At 35.9% G+C, this 24311-nt stretch overlaps 1 protein-coding gene and 1 long non-coding RNA gene across 3 annotated transcripts in view; one reads left to right on the forward strand and one right to left on the reverse strand.

The window, feature by feature from the left end:
• Positions 1 to 5555, forward strand: part of LOC122741351 — a 144923-nt gene extending 139368 nt beyond the window's left edge. Inside the window, exon 3 of the long non-coding RNA XR_006354836.1 lies at positions 5339 to 5555. This is a non-coding gene — a long non-coding RNA (uncharacterized LOC122741351). The remainder of the gene's footprint in view (positions 1 to 5338) is intronic.
• CDH4 (cadherin 4) overlaps positions 1 to 24311 on the reverse strand; it is a 1225586-nt gene that overhangs the window by 698841 nt on the left and 502434 nt on the right. The window lies entirely within an intron of this gene.

Raw genomic sequence — 24311 nt, forward strand, 5'->3', positions numbered from 1 at the left:
ATGCAGTGAACCAACATCATATAACATCCATCTACTAACTTAAATTTCTCCTAAAGTTTTTCCTTTTAAAATAATAGCTCATAAAGATGAAAAACCCAGGGTCCACAAACTTCAACATGATCCCAGGTTCTAAGCACCGTGCTGTCTCCTATGGATGCTAAAACTTGGTGGGGTATGGCAAGAAAAGATTGAGCCTGGGAGGCAAGAGAACTGAGTGATACACCACATCATTGAATCACTTTGATCATTTAATTATAATGTAGCAGAAAGAGCACTACATTTGGTAGCAGAGGAACTGGTCTTGAATCCTTGGTCTACCATTTGCAGGCTATGTGACCTTGGGCATGTTGCTTAACCTCCCTGTATCCTCACTTATAAAATAAGGATGAATAATACTTTCACTAACTGTCTCATAGGATATTTGTAAGGTGCTTTGCAAACCTTAAATAAATGACAACATATATTTTATTAATAATCATCACTTCTCTGAGCTTGTTTTTTTTAATTTATTAAGTTAACATTCCAATACTTTCCAGTACCCCACCCCCACCTCACAGTGATATTGTGGGCAAAAATTTATGAAGCGTTTGGTTATCTACAAATATCATACAAATGTTAGCTGTCTCTGTAATTCAGAAACACTTTTTCCTTACTCATGAACGTGATATTATGAAATTTATCACCTCAGAGTTCTATTGAAGTCTTGATTTGATGAAACTTCCAAAACCAATGAAGGTTCACAAATTTGGAACTTGTAGGGACTTTATAGATCATTGAGTTATAGGACCACAAATCAGTTAATAAGCACTTATTAAGCACTTACTATATGTCAAACATTCTGCTAAGCACTAGGGATAAAAAAGTTAGCAAAAATATGATCCCTGCCCTCAACATGTGTAAATGGTAGGTAATCCCAAAGGGAAGATGCTAACAGTAGAGAGAACCAGGAGAGGCCTCTTGCTAAAACTGGGATTTGAGTTGAATCTTGAAGGAAAAAGGTTGAAGGGACCTTATAATCCAACCCTCTCATTTAGAGAAATAAAGTAACTTGTTTAAGGTCACATGAGTGATATCACAGAGCCAGGACTTGGACTGAGGTTTTCTCTCCAATTATATCCCTTTCCATTCTACCACCTCGCCTCCATGTGTGACTGTTCTATCATCTTCTTCTGTGCTTTGGTTGGTGGTTATAGTTTTTTTATCTGATTATGCAACTATTAGCAAGATGAGGGATAGGAATATATGACCTCTTTTCACTCAGGCTGGCGAAGAACATCCAACAATCAAATGCTACCAAAAGTCTGATTCAATCCAAAAAACACTTAATATATAACTTCTACATGCCTAGGTATGTGCCAGGAAATAGGGATGATACAAAGACAAAATGGAAATCAGCTCCTTCCCTCAAGGAGCTTATGTTTCATTCTCTTGGGAAGATAAAATAGGTAGACAGAGAGAAGCATAAATGTATTTTTGAGGGAAAGGGAGTAGTAACAATCAGGGGAAATAAGGAAAGCTTTCCTATAGATCAGCAATTTGCATACATGTATACATCTATGTATATATACATGTATACATCTATGTATATATACATACATACACACACACACACACATATATATATATATATATATATATATATATATATTCTCTGTTCATGTAAGTAATACCAATTCCAAAAGTTGTGACATTTATTTATGAGCAGAGGAGAGAGGGTTACAGCTATAAAATTAACTAATTTTCTTGAAAGTACCCAGTCACAGCACATAGAAATGGCTCAATTCTAAGAGCCCAATGTGGCTAAATAGGTCCAGGAAGAGTCAGGCTTGAAGGGTGAGGGAAAATAAAATTATTTTAAAATAGAAAACGTTAACATTTCTTAATAATGTTAAATTGGAAACAAGATCTCCTTATGTTTCTGCTATAGGACTCTATGTCATCTTTGCAGCTCTATGACATCCATCAAAAACCCAAGTTGCTTTAGTACCATGGACCTTTCTCCCTTGTGCTTCATGGTAGGGGGGAATCATTATTTCTAATAACAGTAACTAATGCTTATCACTTGCCCTCATGGCTGACATCTCCCCATGAGTGTGGAATTGCATTTTATGGAGAATTGAAAATGGACACTAAAAGAGCCTATTATTTCTACATTGTTAGTGCCAAAAATCTTAGCTCCAAATGCTTAGAAACTCAGTTAACACCTAGCAGTATATATGAAATCATGAAGGAAATATCTCAAACTAGTACTTCTATACATCTCCAAACAGAGGTTGAATGTTGGTTAACCTGTGTTTGGACATTTAGGGACAACCATTTTATCCCCCTTCCAAATAATTTGTTCTGCTCTCTACCCCTGCTCAGAGCCTAAACTATGTGAACATGTTTCCGTCCATCCAGACTTTCTTAAGCTTTTCTCTCCAGCTTATTTCCATTTCTCCTGAAGTTATGCCCATAGCAACATCCACTGGTAGCATCATAATTAGACCATTACTGCAAGCTGCTGTATTAAACAGTTAGCCCATTTATCAAGTAGCTTGTTCAGGGTATATTGAGTGCAATGAAAAACTATATCCATGCTTCCAAACATAGGTTATTATTTTCTGGAGGTAGGAGTATTGATAGCATTTGTATGTATGTATGATCCTATTGTGCACACGTGTATGTGTGCAGGGCAGATTTGAGTGAATGGGAACCAATTACCAAACAAAGAGATTACTCAAAAGCGTGTTCGATTCTTGCTTCCATATGTTCATTTTACAGTTAAAGAGCTAAGAGACTATTTTTAAAATAAGTGAACTGCTGAAAATACCCCAAAAGTAAATCTTAACACTCTTACTTGGCCTGGTGCCTGTGAAAATGTCACATAGAAGGAATGCAAAAGCCTCTCCTAAAATTCAGAATATCTTCCTCTGTTCATGGTCTCATGTTCTCAGTGCAATTATTTAAACCACATTCTGGTATCAATAACTCATCAGAGATCAGTGTCAATGTCCAGGAAGGCTCGTTATATGCAGAGGGAGGCATTGAAGCATTCACCGGAGCAAACACGATAATTAAGTTTGCATTTCATCTACTAACTAAGCCTTCCATCCATACTTTTTAAAAGGCAACTCTCTCAAAATTCTTCCTTTAGGGTTTAAAAATATCATATTCTTGGCCTCAGCCCCAATAGTTAATTGGGAGAGAAAGAAAGACACAAGTGTATCTGGCTTAATGTTACTTCCATAAAGATATTTTATATATATATATATATATGTGTGTATATGATATATGTATGTATAAAGATGTAATATATTTATACATATTTATTTCAATATTGGTGGGGTGGAAGGGCATATTACAGGTTTAAAATTAGTCATTTTGAGATATATATATATATATGAAAACATATACATATACACATATACATGCAATATATATATACATATATATATACACAGTATACATATGTGTTTCTCATATATATATGAGAGGGAAAACACAAAGGCTGAAAAATATGAATTATTTTAATAGGTTTACATTATCACAGTGGCTACTTTACAATTAATCTCACACTCTTATTGTACCCAATGTAAACTTTTATTCCATGTAGAACTGTGATGCAGTACCAAGTTAGTAACACCTAAAGAAGCAGCAGTCAGGCTAGGCTTTGTTGCAATGTTGTATACACAGTAGGAATTTAATGCTAAAGTAACTGCTAGACAAAGTAATTTCTGGGATCAATGCAGAATGGCAACATACAGTGCTGTACTATACTGGCATCATGGCTCATTGGAAAGGCTCCCACCCTTGGATTAACTAAACCTGCATTTGGTCCCTGCTCTGCCACTAGCTTACAGTGGGGTCTCAGTAACGTCAGTCACTTCTTTTGTCTAATCCTCAGTTTTCTTGTCTGAAAAGGGAATGAGTTGAATTACATGATCCCTAAACTCCCATTTCAGGTCAAACATTTTATGATCAAATGAAAAGTGAATGAATTTCACTTAAAGCAGTTGTACCATTACAATCTTGAGATAGTTTCTTAATCATTTTCCAACACACACACACACACACACACACACACACACACACACACACACACCCTTTCTTCCAATAGTTTGAGGCATGAAATCAACCATTAAAGGTATAATGGGTTGGATTGTTTTTGTTGCTGTTGCTTCCTTAGTTCTTTTGAGTGTATACATTTATTTAGAAGAAAATAAAAACTGGCATTTAAAGCTTTCTACACTCTACTCTGTCTCTACCTACCTTTCCAAACTTATTCCAGATCATTCCCTGTTACTCTACTCCAGTTAAACTGGCTAATAGTTGTTTTCTGAATCTAGCATCTCATTAACAGTCTCTGTACCTCTTTACTTTTCCATATTCAGAGTTGCTTTTTCATCTTCATTTCTTAGGATCACTAGATTACTCCAAGGCTACTTCTGGGAACCATTTCTTCTAAATCTTTCCTGATCTTCCTAGTTCTTAGTGTTATCTTTCTCTAATTGTCATACTCACATATGAATGAAATATATATATATATATATATATATACACACACACACACATATGCATATATACATGTATACATACAAGCTACCTCTCCTTAGTAGAGAAAAACTGTCTGAGGAAAACTCTTTCATTTCCATCTCAAGATCAATCAAAGAAGTAAACATTTATTGACGGCATATTATATGCCCAGCACTGTATTAGGCACTAAGTCTAGACTGTTCAATGCCTCTCATTTAGCAGATGCTTGAATTGAATCTCTTGAGTATTACATCTATTTTGAATATCATCTAAAGCAAGGGATTCTTAACTTTGGGTCCATGAACTTAAGAAAAATATTTTTATAACTGCATTTTTAAAAATTGATTTTATTTGTATTTTATTAATTTAAAGATATTATTCTGAGAAAGGGTCTTTACCAGCCTGCCAGAGGGGTCCATGGCACAAAAATATTAATATATTATTAAGACAAATATAATCTTATCTATATTGTGCCTAGTTCAGAGGACACAGACTGGTTAAAGTTTCTGAGAGGTAGAGTGCTCTTTTAGAAATTTATAACAATCCACTCTCTACTCCTTGGGGAGGAAAACCAGGCTGATTAGGTGTCAGCCTGCTTAGTAGATAGAAACCATAATTGAAATGCAGCAAATGAAAAACTTTTGTGATAAAACTTGAAGCCGTAATGTGTCAGGGATGCTGTTTGTAGCGTCCATGGTAACAAGTTTTCCACTCTAACCCAAGAGAATTAAATTTAAATGCAAGCCTAAGCTAAAGAGTCTGCTTTAGGTCTGCTGTCATTAACTCTGCTTAATCAGAATTTTTTTTTCTTCCTTTAAACTAGCAAAGAATATTGTGTGGTACCAGGAGCATAAAGTTAATGACATTTTCACCTTTCAAGAGGGAATGGATATTCCAGGAAATAAGAGTCATACACAGAAGCTTTCCTCACCAGTACCTCATCCGCAGTCATGGTGGTATCTGGAATGGATTACCAAAGCAGAAGAATCTTTTTTCTCCCCCTCTATTATCATTTTCTTTTTTGTCTCATTTATTCCTACTGACTTTTCCTTGTAGCCACGTGTTGAGTTGTACATTTTAATCTCAAGACAATGAAATAAAGTATTGTCCTGCCACTATGGGTGTTGGTAGATACTTAGATTTATGGATCTGAGATCACATTATCATCCTTGCACATTTTTAGGCCAAGGAAAAGCTACTGAATCATCTAACCTTCTCTGAGGTAAAGTGATTTTTGGGCTTATATGCAATGTTTTTTGTTTGTCTCAATTTCACCGGTGGAAGGTAGTCTCTGGTGCACAAATTGCCTTTATTGATGCTGATTTATCCCTCCTCTGCAATTTTGTGTTCAAGAGCTGCCTGGAGCACTGAGAGGTTACCTGACTAGTTCTTAGTGACACAGCTTTCAAGGCAGGACTTGAATCCAAACCTTCCTGATCATAAAGCAGACCCTTTAGCTAGGTGGCAGTGAATAAAGTGTCGGGCCTGGAGTCAAGAAGATCTGAGTTCAAATTCAGCTTTAGACACCAGCCGTGTGACCTTGGGCAACTCACTTAACCTGTTTGTTTCAGTTTCTGTTAGTATAAAATGAAGATAATTATATGACCTACCTTACACATTGTTGTCAGGATCAAATGAGATAATATTTGTAAAATATTTAGCACAGGGGCAGCTAGGTGGCACAGTGGATACAGCACTGGCACTGAAGTCAGGAGGACCTGAGTTCAAATCCAGCCTCAGACACTTACTTGACACTTACTAGCTGTGTGACCTTGGGCAAGTCACTTGACCCCAACTGCCTCACCAAAAAAAAAAAATATTCAGCACAACGTCTGGCATACAATAGGTGCTATATAAATGCTTATTCCCTTTCATCCCTTCCCCACTATCCCTTTGTTGTGTCTTTTACACACATTACTCATGCAAAGTCAGTATAGACTGAAATGCAATTGCTTCAATTGGATAAAGGCTACTTCATCAAACTGAGAGTCCATCACCATGATTTCATGTAAAAAGAATTTCTGTTCCAAACCTATGAAAAGGAAAAAAAACACCACCAAGATAGGTATAGCTATAGTAATTAATCTGTTATTCTCTCTTTCTACAAAATCTTCCCCATCAATTGGGTGATAGGTAGCCTTAATGGGGTCCAGTAACAGGTGTTAAATAGCCATACAACAACACTATTTAGTTCAGAACTTCTCTGGGCCATCTGGGCTAAAAATTCCTCATCTTGCCAAATTTTATTCTTAACAATATTCAGGGCATTAAACCATTTGGGAGAAATGTCTTTGGATATTCAGACAGTCTGTACAAATATAAAGCACACTTAAATTATAATAAATCCTTCACATTTTCCCCAGTCATTAAAATGGTGTACCTGTCACTTCAATTCAGGAGATGGGAGCATCTCTCCACTAAGGTAGATGCTATCCTGAGTGGCTTGAGTTCCTTTTCTTTCTCTCTCTTTTCTTTTCTTTCTTTTTTCTTTTTTCTAAAGCAAGAAAGTGTATCGTTGAAATGATTGTTCCTGCATTGCATTTGATGTAATAGAAGCCAAGCAGGCTTTTTGCTTCTACAAGGAGCAAGGGAAAGGGAGGAAATCTTTGCTGGAAGCATCATTTTAAAAGACTGAGAGAGAAGCAGAGATTTTTCATGAAGAAGGGCTTCCATGGCCTCAGTATGAAGTGTCGTAGATTAAGGGATGCCACATACACAGAGAAACTTCGGGATGCCTCCATATGCCCATGCTTTTTATTAAGCAAGTACTTGAAGATAGGAGGGGCACTGTGGTAGAGTGGAAAGAAACCTGGATCTGGTTTTGAGAGACCTGAGTTTATTTGTATATTGGCTTACTAGCCATGAGACTTTGGGCAGATCATCTGTCCATCTCAGGACCGCAATGTCTTCATCTCTATAGTGGGGGTGAAGGAGTGGGAAAGCTTTGATGATTTCTTACATTATAATTTTTACATCCTAGGACTCTCTTGCCTCCCACTGATTATCCAGATATATAGGTTAAAATGTGGTCTACAACTGCTATAAAAATGAATTGCTATTTGCAAATCCATTTAGAATGCTATGGTATTCTCATGTTTACCACCATTCTTAACCTGAGTTGTGAGGGTTTTTGCTTTTTTTTTGGATAATTATTATACCATAATTGGTCTTTTGCCATCCTAGCCATTTTATGTTCTGTTTTAAAAATAGTATTCTGAGAACAGGTATATAGATTTTCCCAAGCTGCCAGAGGGGTCCATGGAAAAACAAAGGTGAGAACTCCTGCTCTATAGGATGTTTTTTGCTCTAAGGACATAATTAAAGACCCTGTTCTTATTGTCAATTGCATTGCTAGTTATCACATTTCTTCTGCTTCTGAGCACTGGTTGTAGTGGGGTAGGGCTCCCTTGATGGGCTCCTTGCTCTCCCCTCCTTGGAAGCCCTTGTTTCCTTCAATATTACGTTCAAGGGCCACCTACTTGAAGAAACCTTACCTGATTTCCTCAGTTTTAGTGTCCCCCATCCTATTGCATCTATTTTGTATTTATTTACTTTATATTGTTTCTCCCCAATCCTCAATAGAATGTAAGCTCCATGAGGACCAGAATGGTTTCATTTTTTACTTGTATTTCTAGCATCTAGCATAGTGGAGCCATATAGAAGGCCTTTAATACATGCTTGTTAATTGGCTGTTTTACCTTATGCCCATAATATACGGAGTGTAGGGCACTGATAGAATTAATCTCATAATATAGCATATAATAGGAAAATTAAGGTTTTCTCTGATTGGAAACTTCTAGAAACCAACAAAATAAGAAGAAATAGAGACATATCCTTTTTACTTTGCTGCACAGGAAGGTAACCTCATGTCCCAAAGAAGTACTTCATCAACTACCTCATTCGGGTACAGTTTTCCAGATCTTTTCCTCTGCTTCTCATGACATTTGCCAGCAGCCTGTTTTCAAACACAGTGTTACCTCTTCAAAGCCCAAGGGGGATACTCTGAATCATAGGCACTATCCTCATCATTTTATCCTCCTACTTGATCCCACAGTAGAGTCATAACATTGAACTTCTGGCATGGCAATTATTGCCGATGGCAAGAGACTGAAGTCAGTAATCATGCTTTTCCCTTATAGGCTTCCACTCCAAGATCTGCAATGTTAATTGAACACCAGAACATGACTTTCAGGCATGATAAAGCCTAAAGATGACAAGCAGGGAAGTAAGAAGAGAAATACTCAGAGAAAAGAAATCTTTGATATGGTGGTAGGAGCAGTGGGCTATAAGCCAGGACACCTGGGTTTAGCCCTGGATTTAGCCCTAAATTGCTATGTGACTTTGTGAAAGTCATTTTTTCCCTCTCTGGGATTCACTTTCCTTATCTATACAAGAATGGCAGTTGTACTAAATTTCTGATATCCCTTCCAGCTCTGATGTTCTGTAATGACAAGTGTGTCAGGGGACACAAGAAACGACTTCTTATATAGGAAAATAGACAAGCAAGAAAACAGGAGAAAGAAAATCAGAAGTTCTTAAAAAAAAGAGGGGTGAATTAAATAGAGAGGTTGATAAGAAGAAATTTAGCAGCAGAAATTAGAAATGGAGCTAAACCATTTCATGGCTCCTAATACTACCAGCATTATCGGCACAACGTTGTGGGGAAATTGATGACTTAAATGAATAAACATTCATGAATAAACAATAAATAGATAGCATAGGTGGCAAATGCACACATGCCACAACAAAAAACAAAAAGAAACTGTGAGGGTGAACTAACACCCTGCATGACTGAGCTAGGAACCAAAGAGTTCTTGACAGGCTATTAAAAAAATGAACTAAATCTAATAAAATGAAATTCAACAGGGATAAATGTAGTCTTATATTTGGGTTCAGAAAAACAACTTCATGAATGCAGGGTGGGACAAGAGTTTGTCAAGAAAAGATCTTTTGTATTATGTATGTATGTATATGTGTATATATATGTAGACCCATATACACACATTTGGATTAAAAATATACATATATATATATACATATATGAGTGTACATACATATACATACAGATAGATGATAGATAGATAGATAGATAGATAGATAGATAGATAGATAGATAGATAGATAGATTGATCATTGCCCCCAAATAAGAACCTTTGCTTTAGAGGGCCAAAGTTTTTTTTTTCCATTTTCCCATTCTTGGGGCCTTTTTGGATAAATGAGAAGAGATTAAAAAAAAACACATAGCTATAGCTGTTCAATAACCCACTATTTCCACTTGAAGTTGGGATACAAAGAGAAAGGTGTGAAGGAACTGAAGGGTACTCCCCCAAAACATCAGGAGCTGTGATTACTGCTATTACATCTGTGCATTTAAAGCCTTAAGAAGACAAAACAAAGCAGAGGACTGCAGGGTTACAAACAGCCATAGCAAGGACAAACTGTATATCCCTATCCTTAGCAGTGCAGATGCAGACATTGAGTTACAAAGACACAGCCTTTCAGTTGCTTTATTTATTAATGAAATCCATGAATTTATTTCAGTAAAGATTTTCAATAAATGAAAACTTGAATATGTGATTTGCATATGGGAAAGGTCACTGTATTTATAAATTAGGCAATGAAATTGAGTCTCCTTTTCCCCAAAATGAAATATCCATTAAATTTGCAACAAGTATTTATTGACAGAGCCTAACTTGTGAATAGGTTATATTCATAAAGTTTGCTGGTAAATTTCTATGGCCCTCAGGACACATCTTCCTAAAGAAGTAATGTTTTAATCAGGACCAGCCTGAAAAACTTCTTCACTTAGCCCTGAGCTAGGTACTGTCAAATTTAGAGATGTGGTATTAATCCTTGGTCCATATCCTCATGGAATTTAGGCTAATGTGGGAGAGCTATGAAACTACAAAAGACAAAAATGCCTGTGCTGGTTCTCTGAGCTGCTAATGCTACCCCATCTAAGGTTATCTTCCCTTTACTCCAAATTTATCATGTATTTTCTGATTTCTATATTTTATCTCCCTCCCCACTAGAAGGTATACTCCTTGGTAGCACCAATTGTTTTACTTTTTCTTTGTATCACCAGTACTTAGCAGTGTCTGGCACATAGTAGGGACTTAATAAATCCTTCTTGATTGGCTAATTGTTATTGTTGTTGTTTTCTCTTATAAGGGAAGGCTTTCTGGGTGGAGTTGGGGTATGATATTCTGGGAAAATATTTTTAAAGGATCTGTGGAGAAGGAAAGAACTCAGCTGGGCATCTGAATAGGTGAAAGAGAATGGGGAGTCATTTATGGTAACAGGAATGACATGAGACTTGAAAATCAATCCCCAAGTATTTAATGAGCAGCTACTATGTGTCTCACAGTATCTTGGTACCAAAATAGGAGGACCTTTCATCTGGTAGGTAGAGTAGGAATTTTTAAACCAGCAATCTTATGTTCTAATCTTAGTGGTAGTCTTTAGCAGCAGAATATGAACATATCATATATGCTGGGAAATGAAACTGTAGCCCCAAATGACCATATTGATTTCTCAATGGCCTACTGTAGGGAGTTTACTGGCTCTTTGAATCCAATCTTCTCCAGCTCAATACCAAGCCCATCATATTGGAGGACACAACACAGTGTGGATGACAAGAAGGAAGAAGGGAACATCTCATTGTGACTATGCTTCATTCCATGGCAAAAGTCACAACGAGATTTTAAAAAAATCTCAGGAGCAAGTTGTTTGAAGGGAATCAGCCTCTAGTAAGTATACTATAAAATATATATTTTATTGATATATTTTGATTTACATCACCTACATTTCTCCTTTCCTTCATCCTTTTCTTTTAAGAAAAAAGAAAAGAGAAAATATTCAGCAAAAAGGAAGGAAGGGAAAGAAAGAAAGAAAGAAAGAAAGAAAGAAAGAAAGAAAGAAAGAAAGAAAGAAAGAAAGAAAGAAAGAAAGAAAGAAAGAAATAAAGGAAGGAAGGAAGAAAGAAAGGAAGGAAGGAAGGAAGGAAGGAAGGAAGGAAGGAAGGAAGGTAGGAAGGAAGAGCGAGAAAGAGAGAGAGAGAGAGAGAGAGAGAGAGAGAATGAACAAACACCAGGCCGGGGTAACTAGGGAATGTTTTAATAATGAGACACAGAACAAATTTAAATTTATTCCAGGTCTTAACATAATTTTTGGCACTTATAGATTCCTGTACTCAACTAATTTTAGTTCTCACTTTGGCTTGGGATTTTAGCTTATTCACTGAGCTTATGTCATTCTAGATGGCTTATTGCCCCCACATGCTAACACACCTCTGGTTCCAAGGTATAGTGAAGAATCAGTGCCCTCTCTTTGCCCTTAGCCAATAGACATTGAATTTTTATGGGAAAACATTTTATGGGGGAAAACTTTTATGGGAAAACATTATGGGAAAACATTCACTTCTACATTTACAGCTGCCTTTTCAAGTCACATGGCAAATCCAAACCCCAACAAAGTTCAATCTTTCCAACCAATGTACTCACTGAATTTAGTCAACAAAATTAATCCACACTGAACAATTCTGCAGAGTACAATAACAAGAAGCCGGTTACACAGACGAGAACATGTTTGGAATTTAAATGAGTCACTGTTTCTCTTCTTCTACACAATGCTGAGAAAACTTGTCTAATACTTCTTAAACACTAAAGAAAAAAATCAATAATTAAAAAAAGTTAACTCTTATGTTCTTCCTATAGTTTATTCCAAGGGATAAAAAGAGTGCTTGGCTGAGTGTTCTTACAATTAAACACAGTCATCAAAAGATGCTGTCTACAGTGGCTTATCCTGACAACCTGTTATGATTAATGATCTCCACAATAAATGTGCTCAGCTTTCTGAGCCTTCAGAAAAGCAGAAAAATCTGGACAATAAGCACAAAGCAAATCTAAGAATAAGTTTTAGTACCTTCAATAAAATGCAATGTAGTCCACTGGCTAGTATGATTTGAATATGACAGGTACCTTCAAACTTGTAGAAGATTATTAACTGTATATACCAAATGGCCTGCTGAAGTTGATCAAAACACATAAGTGCTATACCTAAGTTTATATTTCTTGGTTAAAACCCAACAAAGCACTTAATGTTTGTAAGACAGAATTAGCAAATGTTCCATTTAAAACACAAAGCACTAATGTTTGTAGCACAGAACAATTAGCAAATACATATATTTGTGTCCTTTTTTACATTTGTATTGTCAAAGCACAACATTTCTTGTTTTGAAAATACAGTATTGTATCATCGTAAAAAAAATTATTGCCCATTAGTTAATGGAAATATGTTTTATTTTATACAAATGTCTGTCTTTCATACCTACCACCCATAGTTATTGTGTAGATAAAAAGATAATATTTATTAAATAAGCAACATATACATGCTATTATGATTATAATTATGTGTGATTTTGGCTCAGTTAAAATATTCATCAGCCAATACAATTCAAGTGAATAAGCATTTAAATGCCTGCTGTACACTAGGAAATTTGCAGGAGACCCAGAGGATACAAAACAAAAATGAAGTCATTCCTTCATTCAAGGAACTTATACTCTATTGGGAGGAAAAATATTTGGGAAATTAGATGCAAAATATATGCAAAGTAATGTATTTTAATGGGGTAGAGGGAGAGAGACACTAGCATTTGGTGTAGAGGTAGAGGGGTGGTCTAGGACAGTCTTCTATAGGCAATATTATTTGAGTTGAGATTTGAAGGAAGCTAAGGATTCTCTGATGTAGGGGTGAGGAATGAATACATTCCAGGTATGTGGGCCAGCTGAATGAAAACAACAACAAACTCAGTCTTTATCTCTGATACATATAGTGTGAAATACATTGTAAGTTTGTATACTAGAGACCTGCTATAATACAAAATGTAGTATCAAGATGTAGGGGCATCATATTTAGATTCCTTCTTCTCCCCACCTCCCCCCATCCCATTCTCTGCCTAACTCAATCCATTTGGTGACCAAACAGATCATTCTCCTCGATGGATCATCAATTGAGAGGACTATTTTCAATTATGTACACAGGGCATTGTCTCCTTCAACATATTTGTTCGTCAATGATTCATATGGACTGGATTAAGCAGTTTGCCTTCTATTTCTTTATAGTATCAACACTCTTTCCAAAATGACTGCTTCAGGGCAGAGATTGAAGTGGGAAACACTGTCATTCTTGTGGAGCAGGAATTGAGGAACTGATATGGCTAGACGAAATCTCTTTTGAATGGAAGGAGGAGGCATGGTTTCATCCAGCTCTTTTGGAGTATTTAATCTTGACCTTTGCTATCTCTCTTCCTTTCTAGTAAGTCACAAGTCAGGAGCAGCCCAAACTGACTCTTTCTCCTAGTTTTCTTATCTGTTGAAGAATGGAGCAGAAAAGAAATCTGAGGGACAACCAAACTTCTCTGGGGAAAGAGGTGGATAAAAGCTGCCTTTCTTTCACATGAATAAGCTAACTGAAGTCTGTTTCTTCCTTTAGTTCCTTCTTTTTCTCTTTCTCTGTTAATAGCTGAGAAGTCCATATACTGTCATAGCCAGGCTTATCCCATTGTTTTTTAGGATAGGTATCAACTGTATTTCATAGTGATCTTCTTTATGGGAATAACTATGTTAATTATATGTTTAAGACAATTGCTAAGGATTCTATTTTCATTATATAGGAATCATTTTTATAAGCTGGGAAATATTCATTAGTGAGCTAAAAATCCCCTATAAAATCTAACAATCCTCACAAATATCTTTCTGTCTTTAGAACAAAACTGTGCAGCTATTTAGTAAGGTATTTTTGTTTTTGTTTTTGTTTGTTTTTTTGCAGGTAAACTATAAACAGGGCCTAAAATGGTTATAGGAGTTTGGGATCACAGAGTCAATAAGAAGTTAGGGGTTTCCCTCTTCAAGCAGACATTTTATGATTCTATATTTGTTAATACACATTTGCATATTAAATGGTATTCCCTATAACTTCAATTACCAGGGAAGCTTAGTATTTGGAGAGTTCTAATTGGTTTTTCTTATTTACTGAGAAGGAAACAAAAAGGAAATATACAGTCAGTCTTCAATATTTGTACATATAACTTTTGTGACTTCAAGAATTTGAGTGATTTTATTAATAACTGAGCACATCTGTGGTTATGTGTGCAAGAGAGAAAAAAATGAAAGGTGTGATGTGCACAAGTTTGTGGAACAGCTGGAATCCTACTGTTTCACTGGTCTTATTCACCCTACTGTTGTAAAGAGCTCCCCATATATTCATTGTACATTTTCATTGTCTTTAAAATTCAAGTTTTGTGTTGCAATTATGCAACCAAAGTGCAACATAAGTCCTTTGGGCCCTAAGGTGATGGTTGAGACCTTGTCATTCTCAATATCTTCTGACAACAGTGATTCAAGTCCCAGAAACCTTTGCCTTGATTTTCAGAAGGTGGCCAAAGTAGAAAGCCTTTCAGCAGTATAGTGTATAGTGCATGGTGCTCACACTGTCATTTGACACAGGGAAAGGTAAGATTCTGATTAAAAAATGCTTTAGTTTTGTTTTGCTTTGTTTTTGCGGGGCAATGAGGGTTAAGTGACTTGCTCAGGATTACACAGCTAGTAAGTGTCAAGTGTCTGAATCTAGATTTGAACTCAGGTCTGCCTGAATCCAGGGCAGGTGCTTTATCTACTGTGCCACCTAGCTGCCCAACCCCCAAATGCTTTACTTTTAAGAATTTTATTTGCTGTACAGTATTTATAGTGCTATAGATTTCATGTGTTATGAAAAGTGAATACTGTCTGAAATAAATGTTTTAAATTTTTTTATTGAGATGTTAGCAGAAAAGGTCACAGAATTCTAGGAAATTGCTAGCAAGAAAAATGTTTTGCATGTTACCAATTTTATTTTGTATACTGGATTTTATGGATTATTTCATGGTTACTGTGTTAGGAAAAGTGCATATTTATCAGAATTTATGTTCTCTTATAAAGAATTATATGCAGAAAAGTGTGTTTTCAGCAATCTCTAGTGCAAGATTACAATTTTTGTGGTAATGGGAACTTGACGTCCTATTTCACATAGTTTCAATGTATCAACATTCATGTTTTTTATTTTAACATCATTTTCTAAGAATGTAATGCCCATGAAAGTTGAGGATTGATTATCAATAATCACTGCCACCATTATAATGATCACTGTTGCAGTAGCCATGTCTTTATAATACTTTAAAGTATGTAAGTATATATGTATATGTGTATGCATGTATATATATGCATGTACATACACATCCATATACATGCACATACATGTGTGTGTGTGTGTGTGTATACACACATGTGCTGAATTTGAAGTCAAAGAATTTGAGTCAAAATTCTGGCTCTGACCCTAGTTGAGTGACCTTGGATAAATCATTTAATTTTTCTGGGCCTCAATTTCTTCAACTATAAAATGAGAGGCTTAGATTAGGTGACTTTTGAGGTCACTACCAGCTGAAAAAAATCTATGCTCCTATAATTTCTGACTCCAAGTCCAAGGTTCTTTCTGTGATCTTATACTGCCTCTGTAATATTAAAGGATCTTTTCACTGTAGATCCTTAAGACCAGTTGGGAAGATAATCTCCTTGGGAAACTTTAAGCACAATCCTAGCTAACATTATTTTTTCCACCCACCATCACATGGTTCCCATATATTCTTTATAGCATCATTTGCAAATGAAATATAGTCTGGGATATATAGACTAGTGTGGTACTTGTGAGAAAAGCACAAAATAGCTGCCCTCCTGAATCTTCTCTAACTCTATCTTTGGCATATGGATCTCCTTTTAATGAACTCTAGTAGGGAATATACTCAATGGGACAAAGGTGGCTTGAATAAAAAAAAGAACCTAATAAAAGTAACCTATTTTTTCTTTCCCTCTGGAAGAACCTAGTCTGGTATGCCAGGCAGTATGACAGTATATCAAAAGAAGATATATTGGCATAAAGAAAGTGATCTTCATCTCTTCAAAAGATCAAACCACAATAAGAATAGCTCCAGTGGCCATGAAGGTTGTAATAATTTATTTCAGGCCCAAAGTGAGCAGTTTTAGCTCATGACAGACGACCACATAAAAAAGGAGGAAGGAATGACTTAAACTGAACAACTGAGAGGTACTGGGAAATGATGCAAACCATTCTGGGAACTGTTCTGTGGCAAGAGTAAAAGATAAGATATGCCCTAGAGAAGCCCTGATAGAAACATTGATGGCTCATAGAAATGGTTTTATGAGAAGAATTGTTCAGGATAGAAACAATGAAAGATTAAGAATGATTCCTTCCTTGGAGACCTTCATGATTCTCAAGTATGTATACAAAGAATGATTTTAGTTTCACATTCCTTGAAAATCATAATTTTCTTCCAATATTTACAAATATAGGATTATTGTCTATTGATAATAAATGATACAGAAAATTATTTTATAATTAATATGAATCTCTACTTCTTGCTCTTTTCCTTTCCAGCTTCACTAGTAGTCTTCCCAAGCACCCTCCCTACTCCAACTTTGAAACCATGATTAAACCAATTCTGATGTTATTGCTGCAAGTGATGTTCAATCTAGTACCCTAAAGCCCCAAAGAGCATCCCATAACATTCAGGACTAAAATGTCCCTCTCTGGCCACCATTCCCCTATATTTATTCTCTCTTCCATTGGAAAGTAAGCTCCTTAAGAGCAAGGATTGCTTTTGCTCTTATATTTTTTTAAAATTAATAAAGTATTTTATTTTTTTCCATTACATGTAAAGATAGTTCTCAACTTTTGTTTATACAAGCTTTACAATTTCAGATTTTTCTCCATCCCTCCCCTCCCTCCCCCCTCCCCTAGACAGCAGGTAATCTGATATAGGTTATATATATATATACACACACACACATAATAACATTAATCCTATTTCTGCATTAGTCATGTTATATGAAAAAAAAATCAGAGCAATGATGAAAAACCTCAAAATAGAAAAAAACGACAGCATCAAAAACAAAAGAAATAGCACAGTTCATTCAGCATCTATACTCCGCAGTTCTTTTTTTTTTCTTGGATTTGGAGATCCTCTTCTATCATGAGTTCCCTGGAACTCTTCTGTACCATTGCATTGGTGAGAAGAATATAGTCCATCACAGTAGATCAACACTCAATGTTGATGATACTGTGTACAATGTTCTTCTGGTTCTGCTCATCTCACTCATCATCAGCCCACGCAAGACCCTCCAGGTTTCTCTGAATTCCTCATGCTCATCATTTCTTACAACACAATAATATTCCATTGTATTCATATACCACAACTTGTCCAGCCATTCCCCAATTGATGGGCACCCCCTCAACTTCCAATTCCTTCCCACCATGTAAAGTTTGTTCTTATATTTTATCCCCAGATTTCTACAGTGCTCAGCACAGAAGTACTTAATAAATGCTCATTCATTCATTCATCTTTGGGACTCCAGGCTCCTTTTCATTAGCCATACAATCTATTCTGCATACTACTGCTGGACTGAGATTCATAAAACTCTACTTTCATTTTGTAATTTAAAATAATTTTAATAATAATAAAGTTACTGAGGTACCACCTGACACCTATCAGATTGGCTAAAATGACAAAAAAGGAAGATAATAAATGTTGGAGAGGCTGTGGGAAAATTGGAACACTAATGCATTGTTGGTGGAGCTGTGAGCTGATCCAACCATTCTGGAGAGCAATTTGGAATTATGCCCAAAGGGCGATAAAGCTGTGCATACCCTTTGACCCAGCAATCCCACTTTTAGGTCTTTTGCCCAAAGAAATCATGGAAGGGGGAAAGGGACCCACATGTACAAAAATATTTATAGCTGCTCTTTACGTGATAGCAAGGAATTGGAAGTTGAGGGGGTGCCCATCAATTGGGGAATGGCTGGACAAGTTGTGGTATATGAATACAATGGAATACTATTGTGCTGTAAGAAATGATGAGCAGGAAGAGTTCAGAGAAACCTGGAGGGTCTTACATGAGCTGATGATGAGTGAGATGAGCAGAACCAGAAGAACATTGTATTTATTAAGTACAGTATCATCAACATTGAGTGTTGACCTACTGTGATGGACTATATTCTTCTCACCAATGCAATGGTACAGAAGAGTTCCAGGGAACTTATGATAGAAGAGGATCTCCAAATCCAAGAAAAAAAAAGAAAGAAAGAACTGTGGAGTATAGATGCTGATTGAACCATATTATTTCTTTTGTTTTGGGTGCTGTTGTTTTTTTTTCTATTTTGAGTTTTTGCATCACTGCTCTGATTCTTTCTCTTGTAACAGGATTAATGCAGAAATAGGATTAATGTTATTATGTGTATATATATATGTGTGTGTATATATATATATCTATATGTATATGTATAGAGATATATAGATATAACCTATATCAGATTACCTGCTGTCTAGGGGAGGGGGGAGGGCCGGGAGGGAGGGAGAAAAATCTGAAATTGTAAAGCATGTATAAACAAAAGTTGAGAACTATCTTTACACGTAATGGAAAAAATAAAATACCTCATACATTAAAAAAATAAATAAATAAAAATAAAAAAATAATAGTAAAGTTAGATTTATATAGGGTGTTACGGAGTACACAGATATTTCCCTCATAAGAGCTTTGTGAGTTAGATAATATAAATACAATTAATTATCTCCATTTTACAGATAAGGAACATCAATTTGGGGAGTTTATAGGCTCATATATTTAGAGCTGGAAAAGATCTCAAAGGCTATTTAGTCAGATTGCTTAATTTTGTAGATGAAAAACCTGAGGCCCAAAGAAGTTAAGTGATTTGTCCAAAGTAAAAGAAATCAGGAAGTGTTGGTGCTAGGTCTTGAAGCCAGATCTTTGGACTATGTATCTCGTCTTTTTTTTTTTTTTTAACTATGTCACTCTACTAACAGAATAAAAAAAACCCAGCTACTACAGTGGATAGGGAATTGCATTTGGAGTCAGGAAGAACTGAGTTTAAATCTGTTTTTGGATACTTACTAGCTCTGTGACCCTGAGCAAGTCACTTGTGTCTGCTTCAGTTTTCCCATCTGTAAAATAGTGACAATTAATAGCCCCTACCTTCTAGAGTTGTTGTGAGGATAAAATAATATTTGTAAAGCACTTTGCCAATCTTAAGGTGCTATACAAATGCTATTATATTATGCTATATTATTATATTTTTTGACATTGCATTGTATCTTTTTTTTAAGTCCAAACTCTAGTATGGATCAATTAAAGGAACATTTGGAATCAGGGGCTTCAAATCATAGTGCTGTTACTTTCTATCTATTTGGTTGACTTTTGGCATTTTATTTTCTCTGGGTTCTAGTTTCCTCATCTGTAAAAAACAGGTGGTTGTTGTACTTGATGGGGCAGCTAAGTGGCATAATGGATAGAGTGCCAGGCCTAAAATCATGAAGATTCATCTTGAGTTCAAATCTGACCTCAGATGCTTATTAGCTGAGTAACCCTGGGCAAGTAACTTAACCCTATTTTCCTGTTTCCTCATCTGTAGAATGAGGGAGGGACATAGCAAACCACTCCAGTATCTTTGTCAAGAAAACCCCAAATGGGGTTATGAAGATTCAGACACGATTGAAATGACTGAACAACAAAAAGGTACTAGATGACTTATGAAGTCCCTTCTAACTCTATATCTAATCTTTACTGTTCCAACTTTATCTCTCATTAACTCTGCTCTAGAAGTCTTCTGCTCCAGATATACTATCTGGACGCTGCCTTATAAACCCTTCTCTAACCTTAATCCCTAACTTTGGTCACTATTTTACCTTTAGAACAGTGGAACAGTGAGAAGATATGACTGCGACAATGGTGGGCAAATGAACTTCTCATGTTTCAACTTACTTCTACAAAGTAATACTACATATTAACCCCTGATTTTTTCAATTTATTTCTATTCAATAAACACTTAAAAGCCACCTACTGGGTGCAGGGCACCCTTCTAGGGCTATTGCTCATTGAATGAGTTATAGTCTACCTACATAATGATGAACTATATAATAAAGACTTGAGATTCTGGACATTGATGTAGTAGAATTAATGTGTTAAATATAAGAAAATCATCTCAATTCTAACATGTCCACAAAGATGTCTGGACTTAAATTAGGGAGAAAGAGTCAGTAAATTTAGTTCTTACAGTTAACTCCATTTTAACCTCTGAGAATTCACATTGCTTTGTTTTTAGCAAAAGGAAGACTTCTTTGTCATTCTACCCCCACACACACACACCACACACACAAATGGTTTGGGTTTTATTTAAAAGGATGCATGAAAACTATTTACAAAGCAAGAAAGCTTGATTTGAAAAAAAGTTAATCAGAAACATGAGATTAAATTTTCCTTTAAATGATGCACAGATTTAAAGTTATGAAAAAAAAATATCAGGAAAATAAATCATGCTTTACAAAGATACTACTAAGAAAAAGATTAAGCCATCCTCCTAAGCCATGTTTACATTTCAGATGTGCCTGCAGACAGATCAGCACACATCTTTGAATATAAACTGATCTATTATCAAATGATTCAAAACAAAATAATTATAGATGTTTGCATATATTTGTCATCTTATCTACCTATTATTTCCTGAACACTAACAATGCACTTGGTGCAGTGTAGAACAAAGTAGGATCAGGTCTCAGCCCTTAGGGCTTACAATCAAAGTAAGACAGATAAAACAATTCAGACATAAAATATAGCCCTTGAAAAAGCCGTTAAAATTTATGAGGTGCAATGTTTTGTTGGCTTTTCTTGGGAAGAGGAAAACCTTTACTGGGACCACATCACTGAAAAACATTGTTAAAAAGTGTTTTTTCAAGAAAAAAAATGAAAAGAAATAAGAGAAGTGTGCTGAGAGGGGATAAAAGCACAATGCTGAAGAATGGAGGAAGCTGAACAGAGAAGGAAAGTAATCAAGGCAACAGAGAGGTGGGGAACATAATGATAATGATCTCAGCTTTTATCAGTCCAGGAAAGATTAATCTAGTTGTGATATGCAAACTGGAAGATGAATGGGAGGGAATATAGATTCTTAAACTTTTGGGGGCTTGTAGACCCATCTGGCAGTCTGTTAAAAACTGGGAAATGTTTTTAAATGCATAAAATGATATTCATAGGATTACAAAAGAAAACAACTGTTGAAATGCAGTCATCAAAATACTCTTTTTTCAATGTTCCTGGATCCCAAGTTTAAACTCCCCCCCCCCCCCGCCAAAAAAGCCCTAGTATAGATGATCTGTTTTCAACTTTTCTACATGTGAGCTTCTCATTCTGATTTCTTCATATTTGCTTGTTAAAGGAGTGTCTTACATAACCTCAATTAATATAATCAACAAGATGTTCCAAGCCCTGATGCCTTTATCAGGTGAGAGTCTTACTTTGATTGAGTTGTAGAATCAATAAAATATAGGAATAGCTCCTACTGAATCAATCAAACATAATAGAAACCAGGTGGGACTCTGAAGTGCTTTGATTCAGAAGATAAAATCAGAAATATATTAGGGTTTATTGAAAGACTCTTCTCTAAGCTTATGTATATAGGGAATTAGAGAAGGAACATTTCTGCAACTTCTTTGAGAATTAAGCTTTTGGGGGTATTTTGGGGAAAGAGACACTTATGCCTATAACCAGAGGGCATCAGGGGTGGGTGGGTAGGGAGGGAAGAAGAGAAAGGAGTCATACGAATGAGCCCAGATGGAATATCCTATTTCCTCTACCTACCCCCAATGACCAAGTCTTCTGAGAAAGTAGACCAGTAAACAATTAATCCAGTTAGCAGCTAAGAGGACAAACTATATATTATAAGGAAAGGCAGCTTCAAAGAGAATGACATCTTCATGTTAGAGATAATTGAAGGTTCAGGAATCTACAGGAAACCCAAACCTTGGAGCCCAGCATAGAGCTACACACAACTCAAAAGAACTTCAGGAGGACACCTAAAAAAACCAGAAAAGGACTTTGACCCAACCAGGATCACTATCATATGTTATCTCCATACTTAAGCCCACTTTTCCATCTAGTGTATGTACTTCTGAGACTTTTTGAAAAATGTTTTGTACTAACAGTTCTTATTATATCATCCTTAAAATACCCCCTAGATCAGGGCTTCTTAAACTTTTTCCACTGGCAAACACTTTTCACCTGAGAAATTTTTACGTGAGCACAGGTATATAGCTATGTGAAGTAAGTATGCAAATCAAACATTTACTGACATATTTTTCTCAGGCCCCACATTTAGTTTTGTTATGACCCATAGTTTAATAAGCTTTGCCCTGGATGACTGAGATGAGAAGTAGTCAACGTTTTTGTTGTTTAGTCATGATACACTTCATGATCGCATTTGGGGTTTTCCTGGCAAAGATAACTTGGGATGGTTTGCCATTTTCTTTTCCAAATCATTTTACAGATGAGGAAACTGAGGCAATCAGGATTAAGTGACTTCCCCAGGTTCACACAGCTAGTGCCTGAGCTAGCAAAGCTAACAGAGTTTAGGGAAAGTAGCCCTGAAGGAAGTGTTATACTTATTCTCCATAGCTAAAATGTTCTTTTCTTTTCTCTTCCCTAAGTAAATGTGGCCTCTTCTGTCTTCTCATATGGATCTATGTTCCTTTGTTGAATTCCTACAGCAATTATTTTTATATGCTATAATTGGACCCTATTTGGAGTGAGTTGGGAGAGTGTGTTGTGGCCTTCCCCTTAGATTAGATCCTTACAAATTACATAAATTCTCAGTGGAATACTGAAGTTGGAATTAAGGAGATTTCAGTTTAAAATTTTCATCACAGACACTAGCTACATGCTCAGCTTCCTCATCTATTGTATTGGGAAGATAATAATTGCCCTTCACTAGGAGTTGTTGTGTGGGAAGTACTTTGCAAGCATTAAAAGGCTATAATTTTGTATTTATCTGTTTATGTCAAGACTGTATCCCCAAAGTAGAATGTAAGGTTTCCAATGGCAGGAAGAATTTATTTATTTTTTATTTTATATCAGCAGAGCCTAGCACTTAACAGGTGCTTATTGTTTGTTGAGTTGGATGAATGTGAGTGGTTGCTATTGTTATTGTTGTTGTTATCTTTTGGGGGTAGGACCTGTGATTTTATTGAAGTTGGGAACTTTGGACAAGGAACTTCTCTCCACCAACACTGACTGGAAACTGTTCTATCATTTAGAGTTTCCTGGGCCATAAAAACTTTAAGTTGGCCTAATGCAAAAAATTGAATCCAAGTCTTCCTAATCTTTGTTCCAATTTTACCTTTGGTGGAGTTCAGATAGAAATAAAAATTGGAACAGGTACCTTTCTTCCTGTTGTACTTTTATATTTTGTGTTTGTTGCACTCTTGTGAAGGTAGATAAAATGACTGCTTTTTATAACTGAATGAAGGCATTGAGGTATAAATTTCTCTCTTATAGGCTCACAGAAAGAAGTATAATAATAATTGTCATTGAAAAAATGGTCTTTTTATCTTGATTGGTGGGATTCAGACAATCAGACAAAAATGATCCTGAAACAAGTCACTATCCTGCTATTTGTTTTTTATATTTCATTACCTGTGGACTGTTGAATAGGTGGATAAAACAAAATAATTCATTATTATTATTTCTTCATCTCCCCTCTCCAAAGAGCTTTTATGTTATTTGATGGCAGGGACCATGTCTTATGCTTCTTTTGCATCCCCTACCTCTCGCTGTATGGCACAGAACCCACAATAGGTGCCTATCAAAGAAAATTAATCTAAGAGGCAAGATTAAATTTTCCTT

Source organism: Dromiciops gliroides, chromosome 2 (assembly GCF_019393635.1).
Source record: "Dromiciops gliroides isolate mDroGli1 chromosome 2, mDroGli1.pri, whole genome shotgun sequence".
Taxonomy (NCBI): domain Eukaryota; kingdom Metazoa; phylum Chordata; class Mammalia; order Microbiotheria; family Microbiotheriidae; genus Dromiciops; species Dromiciops gliroides.